Source organism: Hyperolius riggenbachi, chromosome 6 (genome assembly GCF_040937935.1).
Source record: "Hyperolius riggenbachi isolate aHypRig1 chromosome 6, aHypRig1.pri, whole genome shotgun sequence".
Classification (NCBI taxonomy): Eukaryota; Metazoa; Chordata; class Amphibia; order Anura; family Hyperoliidae; genus Hyperolius; species Hyperolius riggenbachi.
In genome coordinates, this window is record NC_090651.1 from 134,962,881 (window position 1) to 134,989,421 (window position 26,541).

The 26,541-nt window shown below is 45.1% G+C and overlaps 1 protein-coding gene across 1 annotated transcript in view; it reads left to right on the forward strand.

The window, feature by feature from the left end:
* The first annotated feature begins 21,104 nt into the window (after positions 1–21,104).
* LOC137522552 (putative ferric-chelate reductase 1) overlaps positions 21,105–26,541 on the forward strand; it is a 37,674-nt gene continuing 32,237 nt past the window's right edge. The window contains exon 1 of the mRNA XM_068242633.1: positions 21,105–21,194. The gene's annotated coding sequence lies outside the window, so the exon portion shown is untranslated. The remainder of the gene's footprint in view (positions 21,195–26,541) is intronic.

Consider the following 26,541-nt stretch of genomic DNA (forward strand, 5'->3'; position numbering starts at 1 on the left):
GGCAGAATATTTCTTAGTGGAGGGCACTCACCTGTCTGGCCAGTTTGCTCCTCTGTGTGCTTCATCCTTGTGGGTGCCTCATCTCCATGACCTGTGGCCACAGAGATGAGGCGCCTGCAAAGATGAAGATGGGAAAACACACAGTCGCGCTGGCTGGACAGATGTGGTCTGCTGCAAATATTTAAAAGCTCTGGGGTTTAAATGTGCTTAAATCACCAGCAAACAAGAAAATAGTCTTGATAGTACTTTTCCACTAGCTTTTTGGTACTTTTTCAATTGCAAAGTGTTGAAATGTTATTCTAAATAGAAGATGAAGAATTATCTCTTAGGAGAAACAGATAATTGTATATGGATCAGAGGATCAGCAGGGCTGCCAGGCAATGGGTATTGCTTAAAAGGAAATAAATATGGCAGCCTTCATATCCCTATCACTTCAGTTGTCCTTTAACAAGGAACTTTTAAGGATTTCAATAAAATGTGACATTGTACTGTACCTACACCCAGATTAAGTACAATCTTGCAGCGTCAAAGGGAGAAGAACCATTGGCTCAGTTGTGATGACTAGAAATGATCAATGATATGCAAATGCTTCTGAGTTTATGCAAATGTATGTAATTTTTATGCACATATTTGCATCTTGAAATTGGACCGATCAATTTAAACTTGGGTCGGACTTGATTGGTCCATATCATTGATCATCCCTAGTGATAATGACGTGATGCATGTATATGTTCTGTGCTTGTATATGAAGAAGTTGCTTGCTTATCATGGTTGTGTGCGGGGGCTCCTCAATAATCTTTCCGGGGGGCCCAGTGCACTGATTTGATGCCCAAAACCAACCCTTGAAAAACAACCCCACATCATTAACCTCCCTCAAGTATATTTTACACTTGCCACAGTGCATTCAGGTAAGTGCCTTTCTCCTGGTATGCACCAAACCTAAACTCGTCCATCAGATTGCCAGACAGAGAAGCTTGATTCATCACTTCAGAGAACATATCTCCACTGCTCTGGAGTCCAGTGGCAGCGTGATGTAAGGCTGAGATCCCATTCCATGAAGCTCTCTGCACTGTTCTTGAACTAAACTGAAGGGCATACAAAGACCCATAATGTATCACCTCAGGAATGAAGCAAATAAGTCATTCTAAGGCCTGGAACCCACTAGGAGCCATTTTCTGAGCACTTTGTGATTTGAAAAGCTCATACTAATGCCATGCTAAGGGTGTGGTCCCACTAGAAAGATGTGATTTTATAAAAATCCCCCATAGACTTGCATAAGCAAGAGCTTTTTCAAATCACTAGCGCTTAGAAAAGGCTTCTAGTGGGTTTCAGTCCTGATGCAGTTTGTAAACAGAAATTCTATGCTGTTTTATTATTTTTCTGGTGAGTTATAAATTAGCAAATCTGGATACATGCTTGGCTTTCAAGAGCACATAAAATATTTCATTTTACCAATGCTGGACTTTAATTGAGGATTCATAGGTTTTTCATTTAGGTGTTACATGTCTTTCTGATATCTCTTCACCTTTCAGGGGTTAAAATAAGAAGGAAGTCAACCGGTGTCCCCATGGCTAGGGGGACTGAGTCATAAACTTGAGATTTCTCAATAAGAGCAGGCTGTTGCTAGAATATACATGACAAAAGAGTCATTATTACGGCTCTGGGTGTGATCTGTGAAACTGCATCTACCCAGCAGCATCTTTAAAGTATTAATTTCAATGTGTGAATGAGTGAGCTGAAGGGGATGCTTATTAGCATTGAATGAACAGTTGGAGGATGGGAATGCTTTCTAGAAAAACAAATGGTGAAATAAAATATTGAATGTCACCAGACACAAGATGTAAAGGAGAACAATGTTAAGACAGGATAAAGAGAACAAAATGTAAACAATGCTGACACAATGAGGTTTTCTGTACATTAAACTGCTCCATTAACTTGCATGTACAGACATGAAACCTTTTCACAGTTAGCTTTATAAACTACCGGTAGTTAAAATGGCTGACTTTGTCAGCACATTCCAACTATAAGCTTCGTTTGACTTGTTTACCTTATTAATGTGTAAAGGCCCATACACACGTCGGATTTTCCCGAATGACGGGTCGTTTGAACGTCCCGTCATTCAGTCGTTCGCACGCCAAATCGGGCATGTGTACAGTCCGTCGTTCGGGTGATAAGACTGGTCTTGAGCGATCCGCCCGGCGGATTGCAGTGTTATCACCCGAACGATGGACTGTACACATGCCCGATTTGGCGTGCGAACGACTGAATGACGGGACGTTCAAACAACCCGTCATTTGGGAAAATCCAACGTGTGTGTGGGCCTTAACTGGACTGACATGTGACATGATGAGATCATCGTGGGTGCATTTACAACGGCTTCAGGAAGTATTCAAGACACAGACCATTTATATCACGCTTTTTCTCCTAGTGGACTCAAAGCCTCAGAGCTGCAGATGCTAGGACGCGCTTTTTAGGCATTAGTAGTGTTAGGGAGACTTGCCCAAGGTCTCCTCACTGAATAGGTGCAGGCTTACTGAACAGGAAGATCCAAGATTGGAACCCTGGTCTCGTGTGTCAGAGGCAGAGCCCTTATCCATATAAAATAGACACAAGGTGCGCTCCTTCCTTAAATGATACCCCAAATCGAAAACAATATTTGGATGGCTTGGACTTATTGGCCCATATGCAATTCACTTTTTCTCCTAGGTGATATTTTCATCCTTTTCAATAAAATGCTTTTTAAACCACCAGGAAGTAAGAAAATGCTCAAAATAAATTTGATATTACTTTTTCAGCTACTTTGTGGTACTTTTTCAATTGTACAGTGTTGAAAAGTAGTTTAAAAAGTAAGTAGAAAAAATATCTCCTAGGAGAAAACTTAGGTGAAAAAGTGAATTGCATATGGGCCATGGTTTTGATGTGAAACCCCTCACAAATACATTCAAATAGTCCAGCGCTCAACAAATCTGTTAACAAGAAGATGGAATTCCACAATAGACTCGGTTAAAACCAATCCAGTTCATATAGTTCTTGGATAATTATGTGCTCTCCGAGAGCCCTTATCCAGTACACTACTATCCAGCCACTACTCAGACTGTCACTTTTCAATTTCGTGATATTGCAGCCCGATGCTATAATCATCCAGATTCTTTTTTTGTCTCATTAATCTATACTCAATACATCATAATGACAAAGCGAAAATAAAATTTGAATCATTTTTGTACATTTATAAAAAAAAATGAAATATAACATTTAGGGAGGGAGTTAACTTATCATGATTTTTCAGACATTTTGGGGTTTGTGGTTCTCATATTCGATTTTCCCCCTTTATTTGCATTTTTTTCAGATGCAGCTAAATACATTGGCATCGGGAACATACACATCATGCAAAAAAGTAGAAAGATGTCTCGTAAAAAAGGCAAAACGGGAATGACTTGTGAGGAAACGCGGAAAAGCCGCCGCGTGTGCCAAGAGCTAGGCGGCTGACTCCGCGTCCTACGCGGCGGTTTGCACGCGTCTGGTTGTGTGGTGGAACGCGGAAAAACCGCCGCATGTCCTGACAGCAAAGTGGCTGTTTGCATGCAGCAGCATGTGCTTGGTGTGGCTGGGTCTGTTAGTGCACCTAGGAAGATGGAGAGCCTTGCTCGCGCGGGCCTGAATTCAGGACCTTTATACCTGCAGAGGAAGTGTCAGCTGATCAGGAAGGTCAGCTGATTCCTACAGGACTCATGATTGGCTGAATGGTTCGGGCGGGGCAGCAGAGTCCAGCAACTATATATTCTGCTGCTTATTCAGTTGCTGGTGGTCTGGCGTTGCGATCACATATGTGGGAGCACTCAGATCCGTAGTCAGATCCGCAAGTGTGCCGGGACCAGCTGGAGCTGTAATCCTACACTTAGCTAGATTCTGTTGATAGCTAAAGTACTAGTTTGATTGTGATTATCTGTTATGACTTTTTGCCTGCCTGACTATCCTCCTGAACTCTGACCTTGTACCTCGATATTTCTGATACTCTGTTGCCGAACCCCGGCTCGTCCTTAGACTCTGTTTCTGCCTCCTGATCTTGTACCTCGATATTTCTGATACTCTGTTGCCGAACCCCGGCTCGTCCTTAGACTCTGTTTCTGCCTCCTGATCTTGTACCTCGATATTTCTGATACCCTGTTGCCGAACTCTGCCTGTACCTAGACTCCGCCTCTGCTTTATGATCTTGTACTTTGTCTGTCCGTGTGTGTACGACCTGGCTTGTCCGACCTCGAGAACCGACCTTACGCTTGGAGGCGGTTCCCCGTCCTGTCAGTGACATCTCCTCCTGAGTGTCACTTTCAGACAATCCTTCCTACTGTCGGTCTGACTCCTCCCGTCTTGGAGAGCTCAGGTCTGCGGAAGGAATCTGTGCAGTACTCCTTGCTGCACTGAGGCCTAGTCCTCTAAGTGTTACTGTTACACCAAACACTACACTCTACTCAGGTGAACAGAGGTTAGCTAGTATATCGGATTATCGGTGATACTGCAGATCACTTATAATCTGGTATACATCTGTATTCCCAGTGATACTGCAGATCACCGGTAATCAGATCCTCTCTGTGCTTCACCGATCGTTACAGAACACCAGACCAATTAACAGATGGACGCACGCACTGACCCTCTGACTGTGCTTGCCACTTCGGTGGATACCCTCCATCAAGCACTGGGCCAGCACAAAGCCTTAATTGATGCCCTAACAGGCTCTGTGCAAACCCTTCAGACGTCAGTTGATTCGGTGCGATCCCCTCCTAGTGATGACATACGTATGCCCGTACCAGACAAATTTTCCGGCCACAAGTCTGACTTCCGGAATTTTAAGAGTAGAGTGTTGTCATATTTCGAGTTGAGACCCCGATCCTCGGGGACTGAGACCCAACGGGTCATTTTTATTAAAACCTTGTTAACTGGTGATTCCCAGTCCTGGGCATACAACCTGCCTCCCACAGATACAGCTCTGACCTCGGTAGAGGAATTTTTTAAGGCCATGGCAGTGATATACGACGACCCTGACCTTGCGGCAACCTCTGAGCGGAAGCTCAAACTTTTGCGGCAAGGCAGAGGCTCGGTCAAGGATTACGCGGCAGAATTTCGTAGGTGGTCAGTTACCGCCAGATTTGACACCTATGCCCTGATGGATTACTTCCTGTCTGGGTTGTCGGAGGAGGTCTCCGACCTAATGTTAACCTTACCCGAGCCCCAGACAGTCGATGAGGCCATCTCATCGGCCATTCGAGTCGACCGTCGGCTACGCCATCAGAGGCAGACTCGGGGCAGTCACCGTGTCAGGGTGACATCTTATGTGGCACTATCCGCTGCACCCTCAGTAACGACATCTCCGCCTGTCTCTTCCTTTCCGGCCTTACCTCCACCCGAGCCAATGCAGATTGGTCGATCAAAACTGACCCAGGTGGAGCGAAGGCGGAGAATAGCTGAACAATTGTGCCTGTACTGTGCAGAAGCGGGGCATAGAGTGTGAAACTGCCCTAACAAGCCGGGAAACGAGTCTGCCTAGGAGTAGTGGGGGGTGACACCCTAGGCACACCTTTCTTACCCCAAAAAGAGAAAAAATTGCTTCTCCCCTGTACGATTACATGGGAGAATAAGTCTGTAGCCACTGAGGCTTTTATTGATTCTGGCTCAGCGGCTAATTTTATGAACCTTGAATTTGCTCAGGAGTTGGGTATTCCCCTCACTCCAGTAAGTCCCCCCATTCAGGTCACGGCAGTAGACGATTCCCCTCTGCAACGGGATCGTTCCCTGTCACAGACTCCGCAGGTGAAAGTCACGTTAGGGGTACTGCATGGGGAACAACTACAGTTTTTTGTATTGAGTATGTCAACCTCCACTATCATCCTAGGCATGCCGTGGTTACAAGTCCATTCTCCACACATAGACTGGGCTACGGGTCAGGTAATCAGATGATCCGATCATTGTCACCAACAGTGTTTAGGGAAGGTGACGTTGGGTCGGACCAAGATTTGTGTGGACGGGGTTCCCGAAGAGTATTCTGAGTTCTCTGATGTATTTTGTCCTAAGTCTGCTGATCAATTACCTCCTCATCGCCCGTTCGATTGCCCCATTGATCTCCGTGCTGGTTGTATGCCCCCCAGGGGTCACCTGTATAACTTGTCCGGTCCAGAGAAGATGGCTATGCAGGAATACATTCGTGATAACTTGGCCAAGGGGTTCATCCGGCCCTCCCGGTCGCCTGCTGGGGCCGGTTTCTTTTTCGTTAAGAAGAAAGACGGGGGTCTCCGACCTTGTATTGATTATCGGGGGCCTCAATAAAATCACGGTAAAAAATCGCTATCCGTTACCCTTGATAGATGATTTATTTACGCAGGTCACAGCGCAAAAATCTTCTCTAAGTTGGATCTGAGGGGGGCATACAATCTAATCCGCATTAGAGAGGGCGATGAGTGGAAGACGGCCTTCAACACACCCGACGGGCATAAAGAGTACCTAGTGATGCCCTTCGGGTTGTGCAATGCGCCAGCCGTCTTCCAAGAATTAATCAATGAGGTATTCCGGGAGGTATTGGGTAGATTCGTGCTAGTATACCTTGATGATATACTGATCTATTCCAATAACCTCTCCGAGCACAGGGTCCACGTGAAGTTTGTTTTGAACAAATTAAGACAAAATAGGCTCTATGCTAAGGTGGAAAAGTGTATTTTCGAGGTGACCACTGTCACGTTCCTAGGGTACGTAATTTCCACCTCGGGCCTTTCAATGGATCCTGCCAAGGTCACAGCTGTGTTGGAGTGGCCACAGCCGGTGGGGTTAAAAGCCCTACAAAGATTTTTAGGTTTTGCGAACTATTACAGGAGGTTCATTAAGGGGTACTCCACGTTAGTTGCGCCCCTTACCAGTCTGACGAAAAAAGGGGCGGATACCAACCACTGGTCCCCTGAAGCCATGGCAGCATTTTCTCTTCTTAAGAAATTATTTTGCTCAGCACCAATTCTGAGGCATGTGGACATGTCTTTTCCCTTTATCGTGGAGGTTGATGCCTCAGAAGTTGGGGTGGGGGCGGTGTTGTCTCAACGATCAGGCTTGCAGGGCAGATTACACCCGTGCGCTTACTTTTCCCGTAGGTTCTCACCTGCAGAAAGAAATTACGATATAGGCAACCGGGAACTTCTGGCCATTAAATTGGCGTTTGAGGAATGGCGCCACTGGTTAGAGGGGGCAGAACACACGATCACAGTTTACACCGACCACAAGAACTTGGAATACATCGAGGGGGCGAAGAGGCTAAGTCCCCGTCAGGCCCGATGGTCTTTATTTTTTACAAGGTTTAGGTTTATAATCTCGTACATCCCAGGCAGCAAAAACGTCAAGGCAGATGCCCTCTCCAGGTGTTTTGAACCAGAAACGGCACAGCCACCCGCTCCTGAGTCCATCATCCCGCGGGAACTAGTGTTAGCCGCAACGGAGACTTGGGAGGATTGGACAGAGGTTTTGGGCCCCTTTCAGCAGGATGTTCCTGAGGGAAAACCCGAAGGGGTTATGTTAATCCCTCTGCCTTTTCGTTTACAAGTCCTGCATCTCTTTCACGCCCATAAGAATGCTGGTCATCCTGGAGCTGCCAGAACGCAGGATCTGATTGCCAGGTGTGCTTGGTGGCCTTCTTTGGCAACAGATTGCAAGGAGTATGTCAGGGAGTGTGCGGTCTGTGCTAAGAGTAAACCCTCCCGGCTGGCATCTGTAGGTAAGCTGCAGCCTTTGCCCACCCCGAGTGAGCCATGGACCCACTTGTCCATGGATTTTGTGGGAGAATTGCCCAGGTCTGAAGGAATGTCGGTCATTTGGGTGGTAGTCGACCGTTTTAGCAAAATGGCCCACTTTGTGCCCCTGAAAGGACTCCCCTCGGCTCAGGAACTGGCCGAGTTGTTCATCATTCACGTCTTCCGGCTGCATGGCATTCCGGAAGACATTGTGTCGGATAGGGGAGTCCAATTTGTGTCTGGATTCTGGAGGGCATTTTGCCACCAAATGGGCATGAAATTGTCTTTTTCGTCAGGCTACCACCCACAGACTAATGGGCAGACGGAACGTATCAACCAGTCTTTGGAGCAATTCCTAAGATGTTACGTTGCGGAGGCACAGAGTGACTGGGTAAAATTTTTGCCCTTCGCGGAATTCGCACAAAATAATTTGAAGAATTCCTCATCTGGGTTCTCTCCATTCCAGATTGTGACAGGGAGGTCACCCAAATTCTCCCCTTTTCCAGTTGTCTCGTCTCCATTTCCAGCACTGGAGGATTAGCAGAGGTCACTCAGGGACAATTGGGGAATTGTTAAGGGGAATTTGCAGAAGGCGTTCCAGAGTCAGAAGGGTCAAGCAGACAAGAGACGATCCGTGGAAAGGAAGTTTCAGCCAGGGGATTTAGTCTGGGTGTCCACACGTCACTTGACCCTGAAGCAGCCTTCTGCCAAACTGGGTCCCAGGTTTGTCAGTCCATTCCCAGTGACCAAAAGAATCAATAACGTGACTTACGCCATTGATCTTCCTGCCAGCATGCGGGGCGTAAGGTCGTTTCATGTGTCCCTACTCAAACCTGTGGTCCAGGTGGGTCCCACTCCTCCTCCTCCTGTGTTGGTGGATGACCAGCCTGAGTACGAGGTAGAAAAGATTTTAGATTCACGCTTTGTACAAAACTCGGTACAGTATCTCGTACATTGGAAAGGGTACGGCATTGAGGAGAGACAATGGGTACCGGGGAGTCGCATGCATGCGGACGAATTAAGGAGGGAGTTTCACGCCTTACATCCCGAGAAACCTGGTAGGAGTTATCCGGAGTCCACTCCTCGGGGGGTTACTGTGAGGAAACGCGGAAAAGCCGCCGCGTGTGCCAAGAGCTAGGCGGCTGACTCCGCGTTCTACGCGGCGGTTTGCACGCGTCTGGTTGTGTGGTGGAACGCGGAAAAACCGCCGCATGTCCTGACAGCAAAGCGGCTGTTTGCATGCAGCAGCATGTGCTTGGTGTGGCTGGGTCTGTTAGTGCACCTAGGCAGATGGAGAGCTATGCTCGCGCGGGCCTGAATTCAGGACCTTTATACCTGCAGAGGAAGTGTCAGCTGATCAGGAAGGTCAGCTGATTCCTACAGGACTCATGATTGGCTGAATGGTTCGGGCGGGGCAGCAGAGTCCAGCAACTATATATTCTGCTGCTTATTCAGTTGCTGGTGGTCTGGCGTTGCGATCACATATGTGGGAGCACTCAGATCCGTAGTCAGATCCGCAAGTGTGCCGGGACCAGCTGGAGCTGTAATCATACACTTAGCTAGATTCTGTTGATAGCTAAAGTACTAGTTTGATTGTGATTATCTGTTATGACTTTTTGCCTGCCTGACTATCCTCCTGAACTCTGACCTTGTACCTCGATATTTCTGATACTCTGTTGCCAAACCCCGGCTCGTCCTTAGACTCTGTTTCTGCCTCCTGATCTTGTACCTCGATATTTCTGATACTCTGTTGCCGAACCCCGGCTCGTCCTTAGACTCTGTTTCTGCCTCCTGATCTTGTACCTCGATATTTCTGATACCCTGTTGCCGAACTCTGCCTGTACCTAGACTCCGCCTCTGCTTTATGATCTTGTACTTTGTCTGTCCGTGTGTGTACGACCTGGCTTGTCCGACCTCGAGAACCGACCTTACGCTTGGAGGCGGTTCCCCGTCCTGTCAGTGACATCTCCTCCTGAGTGTCACTTTCAGACAATCCTTCCTACTGTCGGTCTGACTCCTCCCGTCTTGGAGAGCTCAGGTCTGCGGAATGAATCTGTGCAGTACTCCTTGCTGCACTGAGGCCTAGTCCTCTAAGTGTTACTGTTACACCAAACACTACACTCTACTCAGGTGAACAGAGGTTAGCTAGTATATCGGATTATCGGTGATACTGCAGATCACTTATAATCTGGTATACATCTGTATTCCCAGTGATACTGCAGATCACCGGTAATCAGATCCTCTCTGTGCTTCACCGATCGTTACATGACTGAACAATGTGTGATTCCAGACCAATTAACAGATGGACGCACGCGCTGACCCTCTGACTGTGCTTGCCACTTCGGTGGATACCATCCATCAAGCACTGGGCCAGCACAAAGCCTTAATTGATGCCCTAACAGGCTCTGTGCAAACCCTTCAGACGTCAGTTGATTCGGTGCGATCCCCTCCTAGTGATGACATACGTATGCCTGTACCAGACAAATTTTCTGGCCACAAGTCTGACTTCTGGAATTTTAAGAGTAGAGTGTTGTCATATTTCGAGTTGAGACCCCGATCCTCGGGGACTGAGACCCAACGGGTCATTTTTATTAAAACCTTGTTAACTGCAGTACTCCTTGCTGCACTGAGGCCTAGTCCTCTAAGTGTTACTGTTACACCAAACACTACACTCTACTCAGGTGAAAAGAGGTTAGCTAGTATATCGGATTATCGGTGATACTGCAGATCACTTATAATCTGGTATACATCTGTATTCCCAGTGATACTGCAGATCACCGGTAATCAGATCCTCTCTGTGCTTCACCGATCGTTACATGACTGAACAATGTGTGATTCCTGAGTGAACCATTGACTTTAATGGCTAGTGCAGCAATGCATGTTTTGCAGTGTGCTGTAAGATGCAAATTAAGTTTGGTCCCTGCCTTATATATATTCAAACCTTGTGCAACAAACCTTTAAATGTACCTCAGGTGCCTCCTATATATTTTGATCACTTCTGAGATGTTTCTGAACTTCAGTTTATTACCTGTGGTAAAATAAATTGATTGGACATGATTTGGAAAAGCACACACCACTCTATAGAAGGAAGAACAGAAAAAGAGACGCAAATAAGTGTGTTAAAGTAAGTTAAAAAAAAAAAAGAAAACAAATGAGAAGTGGCTTACCTCAATATTGGACACAACACTTTGAAAAAATGAAATTTTCTTTGTACTATGGACATACTTTGCCATATTGCAAATAAAGTTCCATTGTTTTAAATTGATGTGTCCACTATTAAGGTAAGCCACCTTTTATTTTTTATTTACCATTTTTAACTTATTTTATAACACTTGAGTGCCTCTTTAGGTGGCTAGATAGTGTAATGGTTAAGGGCTTTGCCTCTAACATGGGAGACCAGGGTTTAAATCTTGGCTCTGCCTGATCAGTAAGCCAGCACCTCTTCAGTAGGAGACCTTAGGCAAGTCTCCCTAACGCTGCTACAGCCTATAGAGCGCGTCCTAGTGGCTGCAGCTCTGGTGCTTTGAGTCCGCCAGGAGAAAAGCGCGATATAAGTGTTTGTCTTTAGGCCCAGTTCACACTTGTGTTAAAAAAAAAAGGACCGTTCCCGGAACGGATACTGTGCAATCGGATGGATGCGAATGGATCCAATGTTAACTTACGGATCCGTTCACATCCGTCCATTCAAATGTATCCGTTCCGCACTATCAGCAGAATGGACCACAAGTTTCCAGCTGCAGACTATTTTTCCGAAACACTGAGCCCAGCGGACCATAAACGATGAGAGAACATAATGTTTATTCACACCAGTGAAGAAATGGACCATTCCAAGGGGCAAAATCCACTGGGGGTGGGGGTCCAGGGGGGATGTGGGGACGCGAACCTGGCCTAAACAGTGCACCTGAGCTGGTGGGTGAGGGAGGCTTAAAAGTTAATCAGGCTTCCGTCTTCTTCATTGCAGCCGGGCGGTAGGAAGGGTTTCTTCCAGGCTTCCGTCTTGAATTGAATTGATGATACTAAACTATCTGGGCTCCTGGTGTCCTTGTGTTTTTTAGAAGGTGTTTTCAGTACATCTCATTCTACTATCTCTCCATAGAAGGTCTTATTGCTGGCAATGCTGCATATCAGAGTAAAAACCAAAACCAGGATTGACTTCAGAACTCAGAGTCGGGCCCATATATTTTATCTTTTCTCTGAAGTTTTCTCCCTGGAGATGTTTTTAAACCTTACAAATAAAATTCCCCCAACAAACCAAAAAATACTCGAAATAAGCTTAACATTACTTTTTTTTAACCTGCTTTTTAGTATTTTTACAATTGCTAAGAGCTGAAAAGTTATTTTTTTGGAGATGTAAAATAATCTCCTGGGAGAAAACTCAGAGGAAAGGTTAATTGGAATTGGATCTGGGGAAGGCTACACAACATTCTGCCACACTGAAGGTCCCTTAGAGCCTAGTGGCCTCCATAATTCTTGAATAGACGTTTGGTTTAACAGGAAGTTTATGTTGAGGAAAACTATGGAAATAACCCTGTAATATGTATTGTTGAAACAAATGTACAAGTGTAGCTATGCAAATTAGAAGTGTAGCTATGCAAATTAGCCTGCAGTTAAAGAGTTTGCAGATCTTAAAGAGTTGCTTTACCTGGCTAATTGACAGGAAACATGGCATCAACAAGAGATTTCATACAATGGAAAGGATTATAAAACTCCTTCATTCAACATGGATCGTGGCAAAAGATGTTGGCTATTTCCAGAAGTCAATATTTGTGACAGAACTGTAAGAAACTGTCAGAACAGAAATTTGACTCAGGTACAGAAAAGCCAAATGTAAATAATTATCACCTAAGAGGATTAAAATAATGTTACACTGGGTTAAAGAGAAGCAGTCAGGGACTATAGATGAAAGTGGTATTCAGCAATGTATCCAAAATCTGCATTGGCCAAGGAGATGATGCTGAAATATTAACAACTGCCTATAGAAGCAAAGTTCCAGAGATTGATAATATGAGGTTGAATGTCAACTTTAGGACCAAGGCAGATGGCAGCCATTGGCCTAAATTCACTAAACTTATCTCCTGTCTTTAATAACTCTTCTAGAGTTGTTACCATGGTGATAAGGCATGTAGTATTCAGTAAACATTTTACCTCAGGCAAGCCTAAAGTTAACTCTTCTGTCTTTAAATTAACTCTCCAATCCTTAAAATAACTCCAGAGTTAAAGACAGGCTGTTAATTAGCTGCATGTGAAAATAACTACAGAGGAGGTAAATTAACTACAGAGGAGGTAAATTAACTACAGGAGAGGTAACTTAAGGAATGAAAAGGTAAGATAACTCTATCACGTGTGGAGGTAAGTTTTCTCTTGCCTTATTATCTCTAGCATGATCTTAGTGAATTGAGGCCATTATCTCTACTAAGTTGACTCAGCCACCTGGTTATACAAGCGTGCATGGATGACAAACGATCAAATAAAGTTTAACTTCCCCTCCCCCGGGACGAGTAACTACATCCCTGCAAAACGCAATATTGCTGTGCAGGGATGTAGCTACTATGTCCCTCCACGCTGCGCGCTCCCGCTAGCCCCCCGCGCTCATTACCGCCACTCGTTAACTCCAGATCAATGAATGGGAATGCAGCTCCCAATTTTTGATCTAATGCTAGGTACACACCATACAATTTTGTGTTAGATAGATGGTTTGATAGATACAGCGTTTCCCCGAAAATAAGACACTGTCTTATATTATATATTTGTGACAGAACTGCAAGAAACTGTCAGAACAGAAATTTGACTCAGGTACAGAAAAGCCAAATGTAAATAATTATCACCTAAGAGGATTAAAATAATGTTACACTGGGTTAAAGAGAAGCAGTCAGGGACTGTAGATGAAAGTGGTATTCAGCAATGTATCCAAAATCTGCATTGGCCAAGGAGATGATGCTGGAATATTAACAACTGCCTATAGAAGCAAAGTTCAAGAGATTGATGATATGAGGTTGAATGTCAACTTTAGGACCAAGGCAGATGGCAGCCATTATCTCTACAGTAAATGTACAGGTGTTCATTGATATTTTGGACATTGTTTTATTATTTAATTTGATTTAATTAATGAAAAGTAGATTTGGGGATCATCATTTTTTTCCTCAACATAGGGTAAGTCCATGATCCTGACTGTATATATCATACCCCCTGTGTTTGAACATAGCCCTGACTCCTGCATATATGTTTTTTTGGGTGACGATCACTCTCGCCAAAATTGAGCACAAGGTGTCTGCAGGCTTCACAGTGTGCGGGAGTGCAATAGAGAGCGCAATAGAGAGCACTGATGATTATTGTTTATCTTTGACATACTGTTCCATGGTGGATTGGAAAACCTCTGGCTGCTGATTGATTATATCAATACACTGCGCTTATATTACATCTACATCCTCTACGTCCATAATCCTCTACTGGATCAAAAAGAGCAACAGTGCCAGAAGTGCCTTGCATGCAGCATGGACATTGGGTGAGCAGCAAATGTTAGGGACTGCTGGCCGAGGACCCTTCAATCAAGATTTAAAGGAGAAGGCAGAAGAAAGTAGCAAAAAGTAAAAGAAGGAAGAAGTGACAGATAAAAACCAGAAGAATACAGAAGTATGTTTTTCTCTAATAAAGGTTATTGGGCTATATTTTAATGCTAAATAGAAATAGGCTCAAAAGTGACTCTATATACCTGTTTTACCTGGAAAGGGCAAGACAGCTGGGGGTCCCCTTATCAAAGAGGCTCTCTGTTTCCACATTAGCCTCCCTGAACATATGCACCCCCACCTCCTGCTGGGCATCAGAGGTGGGAATGAGCCCCTTGCACATGATATGGACAAAGATCTTGTTAGGAGGGTGTCTTTACATGTCAACTGGTATGTCTAATATGGGGGAGCCCCACGCAAGTTGACTCAGCCACCTGGTTATACAAGCGTGCATGGATGACAAATGATCAAATAAATTTTAACTTCCCCTCCCCCGGGACGAGTAACTACATCCCTGCAAAACGCAATATTGCTGTGCAGGGATGTAGCTACTATGTCCCTCCACGCTGCGCGCTCCCGCTAGCCCCCCACGCTCATTACCGCCACTCGTTACCACCAGATCAATGAATGGGAATGCAGCTCCCAATTTTTGATCTAATGCTAGGTACACACCATACAATTTTGTGTTAGATAGATGGTTTGATAGATACAGCGTTTCCACGAAAATAAGACACTGTCTTATATTAATTTTCCTTCCAAAATATGTGCTAGGGCTTATTTTCAGGGAGGTCTTATATTTTGTGGGGGTAGCCAGATCCCCCTTTAGTATTTAGCCAGATTCCCCCTGTGTATATGGCCAGATTCCCCCTGTGTATATAGGCAGATTCCCCCTGTGTATATAGGCAGATTCCCCCTGTCTATATAGGCAGATTCCCCAAGTGTATATAGGCAGATCCCCCTGTGTATATAGGCAGATTCCCCCAAGTGTATATAGGCAGATCCCCCCTGTGTATATAGGCAGATTCAATTCCCCCCCTCCCCCCCTTGCCCGCCCGCTTTACCTCCTTTGTGCTGGCTCCTGTCCCCCTCAAGAAAGTTGGATCCCCGTGCGGTTTATGGCAGGTATAATGCAAACTGCAGATCAGCGACAAAGGCAGCTAATGTAGTCCAGTAAGCACTGCCATATACAGTACAGGAAGTGATCTGTGTTTACTTCCTGTACAGGGCGGCGCTGTTACTGGGCTACAGGAGCTGACGTCACCGCTGATCTGCGGTTTAAATGATGCCAGGCAGTAACCGCAGGGGGATCCAACTTTGTAAAAGGATAGGGACAGGAGCCGGCACAGAGGAGGTAAAGCGGGCGAAAGGGGGGTGGGGGGGGCGTGTACTAGGGCTTATTTTAGGAGGATGCCTTATATTTCGAGTATACCCAAAATATGGGCTAGGGCTTAATTTAGGAGGATGTCTTAAATTCGGGGAAATACGGTAATTTCCGACATGTCCGATCTTATTTTCGATCGTTTTTCTGATTGATTTCTCATAGAAGTGAATGGAAATAGATAAGAAAAGATAACAGGATTGAATCGGCAATTGATCGGAAAATCGAATCGGAAATCGATCGGAAGGAAAATCGACCTAAAAAACGCATCGTGTGTACCCAGCATTAGTCCCCGTGTGAATGACTGCAGCCGTCTATTAGACGGCTCTGCCATTAACAAAGACCCTCCACACATCACTTTCTCTATGCATGCTAATACTACGAATGAGAAAGTGAACAGCGAGGAAATCTTGTGACCAAAAAGTAAAATTACATCTACATTTTTTTTTTCAATAAAGGACATGTTTTTACTTTATTTGTACATGTAAAATTAACCTCTGACCTCCTACACTCACCATTAGCTACTAAAAAAATGTTTATTAAAAAAAAAAAAATTTTCAAATAAAAAAATACATAAATAGTTACCTTAGGGACTTAACTTTTTTAATATGTATGTAAAGAGGGTATATTCCTGTTACTTTATAAATTATGGGCTTGTAGTTAGGGATGGACTCAAAACTGAAAAAATGCACCTTTATTTCTAACTAAAATATTGTCGCCATATATTGTACTAGGGAAAATTTTTCAACGTTGCAATAACTGGGACAAATCGGAAAATAAAATGTGTGGGTTTTAATAATGGTAGCATGTATTATTTTAAAACTATGATGGCCAAAAACAGAAATAATACATATTTTCCATTTTTTTCTTATTCCCGTTAAAACGCAGTTAGAATAAAATATTCATAGCAAAAAATACGCCTCCAAAGAAAGCATAATTGGTGGCAAAAAAACCAAGATGTATATTGTTTTGCTGTGATAAGTAATACAGTTATAGGCAAATGAATGGAAGGAGCGCTGACAGGTGAAAATTGCTGTTTTTTTAACCTCCTTGCCATTTATCCCGAGCTCAGCTCGGGGTAACCTGCGTAGGAGGATTTCTCAGGCCCCACTGGGCCGATTTTCACAATTTTTTTTTATTGCACGCAGCTAGCACTTTGCTAACTGCGTGCATATCCCGATCGTCGCAGATTCGCCGCTACCCGCCTCGCCGCCCCCCCCTCCAGACCACTTGCGCAGCCTGGCCAATCAGTGCCAGGCAGCGCTGAGGGGTGGATCGGGATTCCCTCGGTGACGTCATCCCGCCCCGTCACCATGGCGGCGGGGGAAGCCGGTCAGGAAATCATGTTCTGAATGGGATTTCCTGCTTGCAAAGATCGCCGGCGGCGATCGAAGTAGCAAGGAGGATGTCGCTTGTCAGCGGCTATCATGTAGCTAGCGCTAGGCTAGCTACATGAATTTAAAAAAAAAAATGTAAAAGTGCTGCGTCGCCCCCTTGCCAACAGAATTGGAACGGCAAGGGGGTTAAGGGGGTAAACCCTTCGAGGCGAAGTGGTTAAAGGGGAGGGGCAATGCCTTTTTTTTTTAAGAATGTAAACCCCTCCTTTACTTAAAGAAACCCCTTGTCGCCCAAAGGGAAGATTCTCCTTGGTCTAAACCTATACAAGATTTTGCATGTGCTTCACCCCTCCTCTGGAATCCCCAGCCACAACACATCTGACACTCTCAACCTTTGATTTAATTAATTAAACTTTAAACACTTTGTACAGTGCCACAAAATATGTTGGCACTTAATAAATCAATAATAATAATACCCCACCTCTTGTTTCCCCCCAATTCCTTTAGATTGTAAGTTCGCAAGGGCATGGCTTCCTCACCCTTTTGTGTCTTGGAGTTTGTTACATATTTTATTCTTGTCATTGTTGTCACTGTAATTACTAATTTTGTATTTTGTACCAATACTGTATTTTGTATATCGGTGAACACCATTGTCTGTATTCTTATGTACACCATGTTTGTTTCTTACTTTGTACAGCGCCACGGAACAGGTTGGTGCTTTTTAAATCAATAATAATAATATATAAATATTAACCACTTGAGGACCACAGGTTTATACCCCGGTGACAGACGATTTTTTTTACAATTCAGCACTTTGGCACTTTAACGATTTATTACTCAGCCATACAACTTACCACCCAAATGAATTTCCCCTCCTTTTCTTGCCACTAATGGTAATGGAGGATTTTTCGGGGGGGAGGGGGGTCTCTGATTGCTGCTGCAATTTTTTTTTCAATTAATTTTTTTATTATTTTTCTTTATACAAAAAAATCATTTTTTTCCTCTCCCTCCCTCCCCCCTAAATTGGCCCTGTCTGCAATCCTTACACTACACTCCCCTTTTCACAGGCATTAGCCTATGAAAGAGATTACATTGTGAGCCACTCCTGGAGACAGTTAAGTGACAGGGCTGTCCTCTGTACAATGCTGCGATCAAACAAATGTTTGTTGCTTTTTGCTCCAATTGCGGCTGACAGGCAGATCAAGGAACCCCGCTGTGTAACTTGGCAGGGACCCTGCGCGCATGCGCGTATATTCTCTGCTAATCCCCACCTCCAGGACTTGATGCCAATCAGCGTTAGGCGGTCCTGGTGGCGCCACCCTCCCACCACCCATTGGCGTTAGGTGGTCAGGAGGAGGTTAAAGAATGTATGTACTGAGATAAGATAGATGTTCATTATTTATTTATTTATTTGAATATAATCAAAATAGTTAAACTGATTTGGCAAACTTAACCACTTTACCACCAGCGGTACAGATATCTCCGTCCCTTTTTCCACCCTGTCAACACCAGGGACGGAGATATCCGCACCTCCCGCCTCTCCACACACTCCTGCTCGCTCGTGCGTGCTCCCCCGTGCTTGTGCACGCCGCCGCCCGCTCGCTTGGAGATCAATGAACGGGAAAAAACGTTCCCGTTCGTTGATCTAAGCCCCCCGCAATGATCAGCTGCATCTATGAAAAGCAGCGCGATCATTGTGAAGAAAAAAAAAGTTTCCCAGCCTCATAACACTTCCTGCAAGCGTACTTCCTACGCTTGCAGGTCGCATAAACAAAACGTTACTGTGGCCATCTTGTGGCCAAATAGTGAAACTACACCCTAAAGCCTTTTTCAGATACAAATACATTAGTTTTACACAAAAAAATAACTCATTACCCCCCACACTCCCCAATTATATTTTTTTGTAATTACAAAAAAAAAAAAATTACAATAAAAAAAATACATAAATAGTTACCTTAGGGACTGAACGTTTTAAATATTTATGTCAAGAGGGTATAACACTGTTACTTTATAAACTATGGGCTTGTAATTAGGGATGGACGCAAAACTGAAAAAAATGCACCTTTATTTCCAAATAAAATAATGGCGCCAAACATTGTGATAGGGCCATAATTAAAACGGTTTTATAACCGGGACAAATGGGCAAATACATTTCATGGGTTTTAATTACAGTAGCATGCATTATTTAAAAACTATAATGGCCAAAACTGAAAAATAATGAATTTTTTCACACATTTTTTCCTATTTTCTCATTAAAACACATTTAAAATAAAATAATTCTTGGCATAATGTCACACCTAAAGAAAGCCTAATTGGTGGCAAAAAAAACAAGATATAGTTCATTTCATTGCGATAAGTAATGATAAAGTTATAGACAAATGAATGGAAGGAGCATTGAAAGGTGAAAATTGCTCTGGTGCTCAAGGAGTAAAACCCCTCAGTTGTGAAGTGGTTAACCTAGAATTGAACTTTATCCCAATCAGTAGCTGATACCCCCTTTTACATGAGAAATATAATGCTTTTCACAAACAGACCATCAGGGGGCGCTGTATGACTGATATTGTGGTGAAACCCCTCCCACAAGAAGCTCTGAGTACCGCGGTACTCTGGGCAAACTGCCACAATGTAACAATGTTCACAGTCAGGAAAAAGCTGTTTACAGCTGTCTCTAACAGCCAAAACAGCTAACAGCAGCTATATAACCTGCCCACCATAAAAATGTCACCATGTAATAAATGTCAGAATGTAAATCGAGGAGAGGAAAGATTTTACAATGAGCAAACACTGACTAAATCATTTATACATAATAATAATGGTAAAAAATGAAGCCCTTTTTTTACTACATTATTTTCACTGGAGTTCCTCTTTAAACTGAGTCACAGGGTAAACACAGATGGTGACTAAACTATGGACATCCACGGTGCTGCACTCATAATAGAATTTACAAACTTTTCTCAGCATAACTAATGTATACTTAATATAATAAAACGGTCATCATGCCACATTTACATATGAGGAGACCATAAACAACTGGTTTTACTTACCTGGGGCTTCTTCCAGCCCCTAGAAATCGTTTGGGTCCCTTGCCGCATCTCCTGTCTTCGCTGGCAGCCCACTGAACATCGTCAACCCCCGGATGGTTCACGTCTTCTATGCATGCCTGCATACATGTCACCAGGAGCGTACTGTGCCTGCACAGTACACTCCTGATGACATGGGCATGCATTCGCAGAAGACACCGACCCATCCGGGAGTCGGCGATCTTCAGCAGGCTGTCAGTGAAAACAGGAGAAGACTGGAGGTATGGCGAGGGAAGCCACGTGGGAGCAAGAGTGCAGAAGAAGGAGCAGATGGACTTGCGTATGCCAGACAGTTAAGAGATTTTAATGCACGGGCATCAGGGGCACATTTAACATTTGGGGGAACAGCGGCTGGGAGTTCTGTTGCGTTCATCCCGATATCCTACACTTTTACCGCCACAAGCCCCATCAACCATTTCAGACCAAGATTTTCCAGTTTGTGCAATCAATTGGGCATGCTTGTTTAGGCACCGATTTTCATACGATTTGATAATGACTATTACATTATAAACATCCTACAGAGATTTGGTGCTCTTACACCTCAAGAATACTTACTTGTATTGAATGACTTACACAACCAGAAACATTTATGATATAGTTTTGCTCTAAATGACTAATTAAAATCATTGGGATTTGAGCGGTGGTCTTGAAAAAAGATTTGGCAGCATAAAAATGTAATCTTTAGGAACAGTGGTTATTTATTGCTGCTGGGCACCTCTTGATTTGCTGCTTATATTGTACATCTTTATTTTTTAGTCCCTTGTCTACACAAGGCGTGACTAGCTCATATTGTACTTGAGAGGTCTTCATGGAAAGAACTCCATTACTGCACACCAGGATTCTAAACGTACACCACTTTCATTATATTATTTCATCTGTTCTATGTTTAATGTGAGCCACAGCTTCTAGGCATTACGTAATAATACATGAAAACCTGTGTATTAGGGAAGGACTTGCTTAAACAGAAGTTCTTCTCACCTAAAATGATTGTGCATCATCATATTGCGACATCTTGAGGGTGGAGAGGAGTAAAGGAGAAGTAACCAAATGTATTAGGCAAGGATCCAACTGATAGTAATCCACACCGTGTGAGTTCAACAAGACAGCTAAATTGTCTTCTAACTTCAAGGATTCATTGGGTAAGTCCTGATCATTTTATACACTTAAATGCTAGATACATAGATACACAAGCACTAACTATAATTTATAATGATGATACCGTAATTATCATTGATGATTGTATCACAAATGGATTCTTTCCTTGCATCAAAGACTGACACAAATTATTGTGGCTTCTTTTATGTGTAACTCTTTCTTGCAGTATTGGTAGTGAAGAGATGTTTAGATAGTATATTGTGTTTAGGGCTGGTCCATATAGTATAGTTCACACTTAGTCCAGAATGGACAAACCCTCTGGGTACAAAGATAGAGTACGGTCACTCTTGCGTAAAAAACTAATTAGTTAAAAAAGAGTCCTAATGCAGTCCTCTTAACAGTAGAAGCGGTATATTGGGTCATGAGTGGAGGTCTTCGCTTATCCCCCACACCGTCAAGTCTGCCAGAGTGGTGTAGCTATTCCACATATATGCCGCTCCTACAGATACAGAGAAAGTTGCAGTGATCATGCAGGGTCAATGTATTGTAATACCTATGACCTGCAATGATACCAAGTGGAACTACAACTATCACTGTAGGCGCTGAGGTGGTATAGAACAGTGCTTGAGTGCTATTTACAAAGTGGTTGTATATTGTTAATCTGACATGTTTCACCCTAATGGCTTTCTCAAAGATTGCTGTACATATATACAATGAAATAATAAGTGCACCCTCCACCAACAAAATTCCCCCCAGCAGCAGTAGCCCCAGTCAGAGCTGAAGCACCGAGTTCAGTGCGTGTTTAACCACTTGAGGACTGCAGGGCTAAACCCCCTAGTGACCAGGCCATTTTTAGCTAAATTGGCCACTGCAGCTTTAAGGCCAAGCTGCAGGGCCGCACAACTCAGCACACAAGTGATCCCCCCCCCCCTTTTCTCCCCACCAACAGAGCTCTCTGTTGGTGGGGTCTGATCGCTCCCCCCATGTTTATTTTTTTTAAAATAAATATTATTGTTATGGGATTTTAGAAAAAAAAACCTGTTTCTTTAAATTTATTCCCTCCCTCCCTCCCCACAGCCGGCCAATTATGGCGATCGGCTGTCATAGGCTTCTGCCTATGAGAGCCGATCGCTCTCTTGTCCCCCATGGGGACAGCCGTGTCACACGGCTGTCCCCAGTGCAGCGCTGCTGCTCATCGCAGCGCTGCACCTAGTAAATAGACGGCGCAATCGCCGTCTAACTGTCTCCCGAGCGGCAATAGCCGCTCGGAGACTGAAGGCGGGGCGGAGCTCCGCCCTCCGAGCATGAGATGCGCGCGCACCATGCGCGCGATCTCATGCTAAACAGAGCCCCAGGACTTTACGCCAATTGGCGTTAGGCGGTCCTGGGGCTGCCGCCGCAGCCACGCCTACTGGCGTGACGCGGGCGGCAGGAGGTTAAATACTACTGAAGATATGCAGACCTCCCTTCTGGGGTGTGTCCACTATGTATTGCTCATACCTGTTCAGTGGTGGCATGGTGGGGGGCGGTGTGCTCTCAATAGCACTCAAAGTAGCGTATATGTGCCCCTGAACAAGCGCCGTCTATACAGAGCGGCAAGATTAGTGACGCTGCCGCACTTCCGGTTAGCGGCGGCGTCACTTCCGGTATCGGCGTTCCCATGGTTACTGGAGACGCCGATAGAGGTAAACAAAGCGTCCTACTCTAGGACAGAGGCGGGGAGACCGATCGGTCATCGGCTTCTTACAAATTTTAACAAGCCCACATGCGATGGTTTTTTGACACCATAAAACGGGGGATTATTTAACATATCATAGAGACATGATAAAATCCGCCTCACCGAGTGCGTCCGGTAATCCGGGCTGTAATGTAGATGTGGGTGGAGCATTGGGTCGCTTGTAGTTGTAACACAATATGCATTATGCAGGTGCAAAAAAACTCATCAAGAACTTGGCAACTTGGCAACTAGATCACCTGCCATATGGTGTGGTGTGGTGCATATTAATTTTTTAATATGCACCACCCCACACCATATGGCAGGTGATCTTGCCAAGTTCTTGATGAGGTTTTTTGCACCTGCATAATGCTTTAGACGGGATGGGCACTGACGGGGGCGCATGGTCGCATATGATATGGATATGGTTACTGTGCCACCTGTTTTATATACATTTCAGCATCTGCAGCGAAATATTGCATATTATAATACAAATAATGCAGAATATAAGCGTATTGCATATTGTGTTACAACTACAAGCGACCCAATGCTCCACCCACATCTACATTACAGCCCGGATTACCGGACGCACTCGGTGAGGCGGATTTTATCATGTCTCTATGATGTGTTAAATAATCCCCCGTTTTATGGTGTCAAAAAACCATCGCATGTGGGCTTGTTAAAATTTGTAAGAAGCCGATGACCGATCGGTCTCCCCTAGTGTTGGGCGAACAGTGTTCGCCACTGTTCGGGTTCTGCAGAACATCACCCTGTTCGGGTGATGTTCGAGTTCGGCCGAACACCTGACGGTGCTCGGCCAAACCGTTCGGCCACATGGCCGAACTAAGAGTGCATGGCCGAACGTTCCCCGAACGTTCGGCTAGCGCTGTGATTGGCCGAACGGGTCACGTGGTTCGGGCCCGAACGCGCTCTGATTGGCCGAACGGTCACGTGGTTCGGGTAAATAAATACCCGAACCACGTCATATCTCCTCCATTTGTCTGTGGGTTTAGCTTTGGGTAGGCAGGCAGGGTAGTTCGCTCTCCAGCCACGCTAGCCAGGGTCCCCCCCAGTCATTGTGTGTCGCTGCTGGGAACAGTAGTACACCGCTCGCTCAGCCACACTATATATAGCATTGTTTACTACCACTGTGTACCTCGCTCAGCCACGCTATATATAGCATTGTGTTTTCTGACACTCTGTGTACACGGCTTAGCCTGGCTATATAGCATTGTGTGTACTGCCACTGTGCACCTCGCTCAGCCACGCTATATATAGCATTGTGTTTTCTGACACTCTGTGTACACGGCTTAGCCTGACTATATAGCATTGTGTGTACTGCCACTGTGCACCTCGCTCAGCCACGCTATATATAGCATTGTGTTTACTGCCACTCTGTGTACACCGCTCAGCCAGACTATATACCATTGTTTACTGACACTCTGTGTACACCGCTCAGCCAGACTATATACCATTGTTTACTGACACTCTGTGTACACGGCTCAGCCTGACTATATAGCATTGTGTGTACTGCCACTGTGTACCTCGCTCAGCCACGCTATATATAGCATTGTTTACTGACACTCTGTGTACACGGCTCAGCCAGACTATATAGCATTGTGTGTACTTCCACTCTGTGTACACCGCTCAGCCAGACTATATAGCATTGTGTGTACTGCCACTGTGTACCTCGCTCAGCCACGCTATATATAGCATTGTTTACTGACACTCTGTGTACACGGCTCAGCCAGACTATATAGCATTGTGTGTACTGCCACTCTGTGTACACGGCTCAGCCAGACTATATAGCATTGTGTGTACTGCCACTCTGTGTACACCGCTCAGCCAGACTATATAGCATTGTGTGTACTGCCACTCTGTGTACACGGCTCAGCCAGACTATATAGCATTGTGTGTACTGCCACTCTGTGTACACTGCTCAGCCAGACTATATAGCATTGCGTACTCTGCCAGTCAGTGTGTATATTGCTGGGATCAGTAATACTCCACTCACCGCCAACCACTATATGAGCTCACCATGAGTTCCTCAGAGACCTCCGCTGTGAGCAGCACTCCCAACAACAGCAACAGCCAACGCCCCACGCAAGCTATAACATCCACCCCAGCAGCCGGTGGTCAGCAGCAGCCCTCTCCGGAGGAGAATGTTGTGTCCATCGGTCCGTCGCCAGAACGATTAATGAGGGCTGCCATTGAGGAGATGATGGGGCCTGATGTGGAGGAGGAGGTCGGGCTCAGGCCAGCATCCCAAGTTAATGTTGAGGACGATGAGGGGTCTGTGTCTGGGGATGTTGGGGTGGCAGAGGTGGTGGGTGGGTCAGACTCAGGAGAAGAGTTGTATGATGAGGATGATGATCGGGACCATCTGTATGTGCCTCAGAGTCCGACCCCGGAAAACATGTTGTATCGTGTGTTTAGGTACTAAAATCTGCGTTCCCACATCCCAGTACTGCCCGCAGTGCCCGGGTCCACGGATCCATATAATTTTTTGGGCAGCACTATCAAACTGTGGTACTATGAGTGAGTTGCCATGGTCCTTCTGTGCTGCCTGTCACACTCACCGTCTGTCTGCAGATGGATTGTTCAACACAGCTACGCCATCTGACATGTAGTCCTGGACCTTGACCATCTTCTCTAGGCGATTGGTGTTGGAGGACGTGGAACTGCCCGATTGCTGTTCTGTGGGCTGCTGCATGGGTGTCAGAAAATGTTCCCACTCCAAGGACACTGCCAATACCATTCCCTTTTGGGCACTAGCAGCAGCTTGTGTTCTTTGCTGCCCTCCTGGTCCTCCTGGGTTTGCTGAAGTCAGTCTGTCGGCGTACAACTGGCTAGAGAAGGAGGAGGATGTCAATCTCCTCTCTAAAGTCTCCATCCTCAAGGGCCTGCTGGAATTGTTCCATTTTTGACCTGTCTGACACTTTCTTCAATCAGTTTTTTAACATTGTGTTTGTATAAACTGGGTATAAACCCAGTAATTGGTGTTGTCCAGATTCCAGAATAATGAATAATAATGAATAGTGAATAATGCGCGGGCCGCGTTCAATGCAGTCTAGCATGAATTGAGCCATGTGTGCCAGAGAGTCCTGCCAGACTCCTCTATCTTCATGTTCTTGTAAGCGTTGTGATTGTTGTGATGCACCATATTCGTCACCAGCATCACTTTCTTCCTCTTCTGCTGTCCTTTCCCGCTAAATTGTGGAAGTCCAACGTGCACCGCTCTGTCCCTCGGCAGTGGGGGCATCCAATTCCTGCTCCAACTCCAGCTGTTCCTCGTCCTGTTCTTTGTCATAGCTGGGACCAGCGTTTCCTGAGGCAGGTTGCCTGATGTTGGTATCATCACGCTGATCGTTTTCATCTTCAGAATCCCCCACTTGCATCATGCCAGCGGTTTCCATCTTCAACATTGATTTCTTCAGTAAACACAGCAGTGGTATTGTAATGCTGACTGTAGAGTTGTCACTGCTCAGTCACGCAACGTGGATTGCTCAAAATTTTGGAGGACTTGGCAGAGATCCAACATGGTGGCCCAATCAGATCCACAGAAGCTTGGTAGCTACTAGCTGCTGGAATGCGCCTCGGCACTGCGCAAAAGCGTGCTAGCATGTGCAGCGTAGAATTCCAGCGCGTAGGCAGGGACATCACCCAGCGAGCGATGG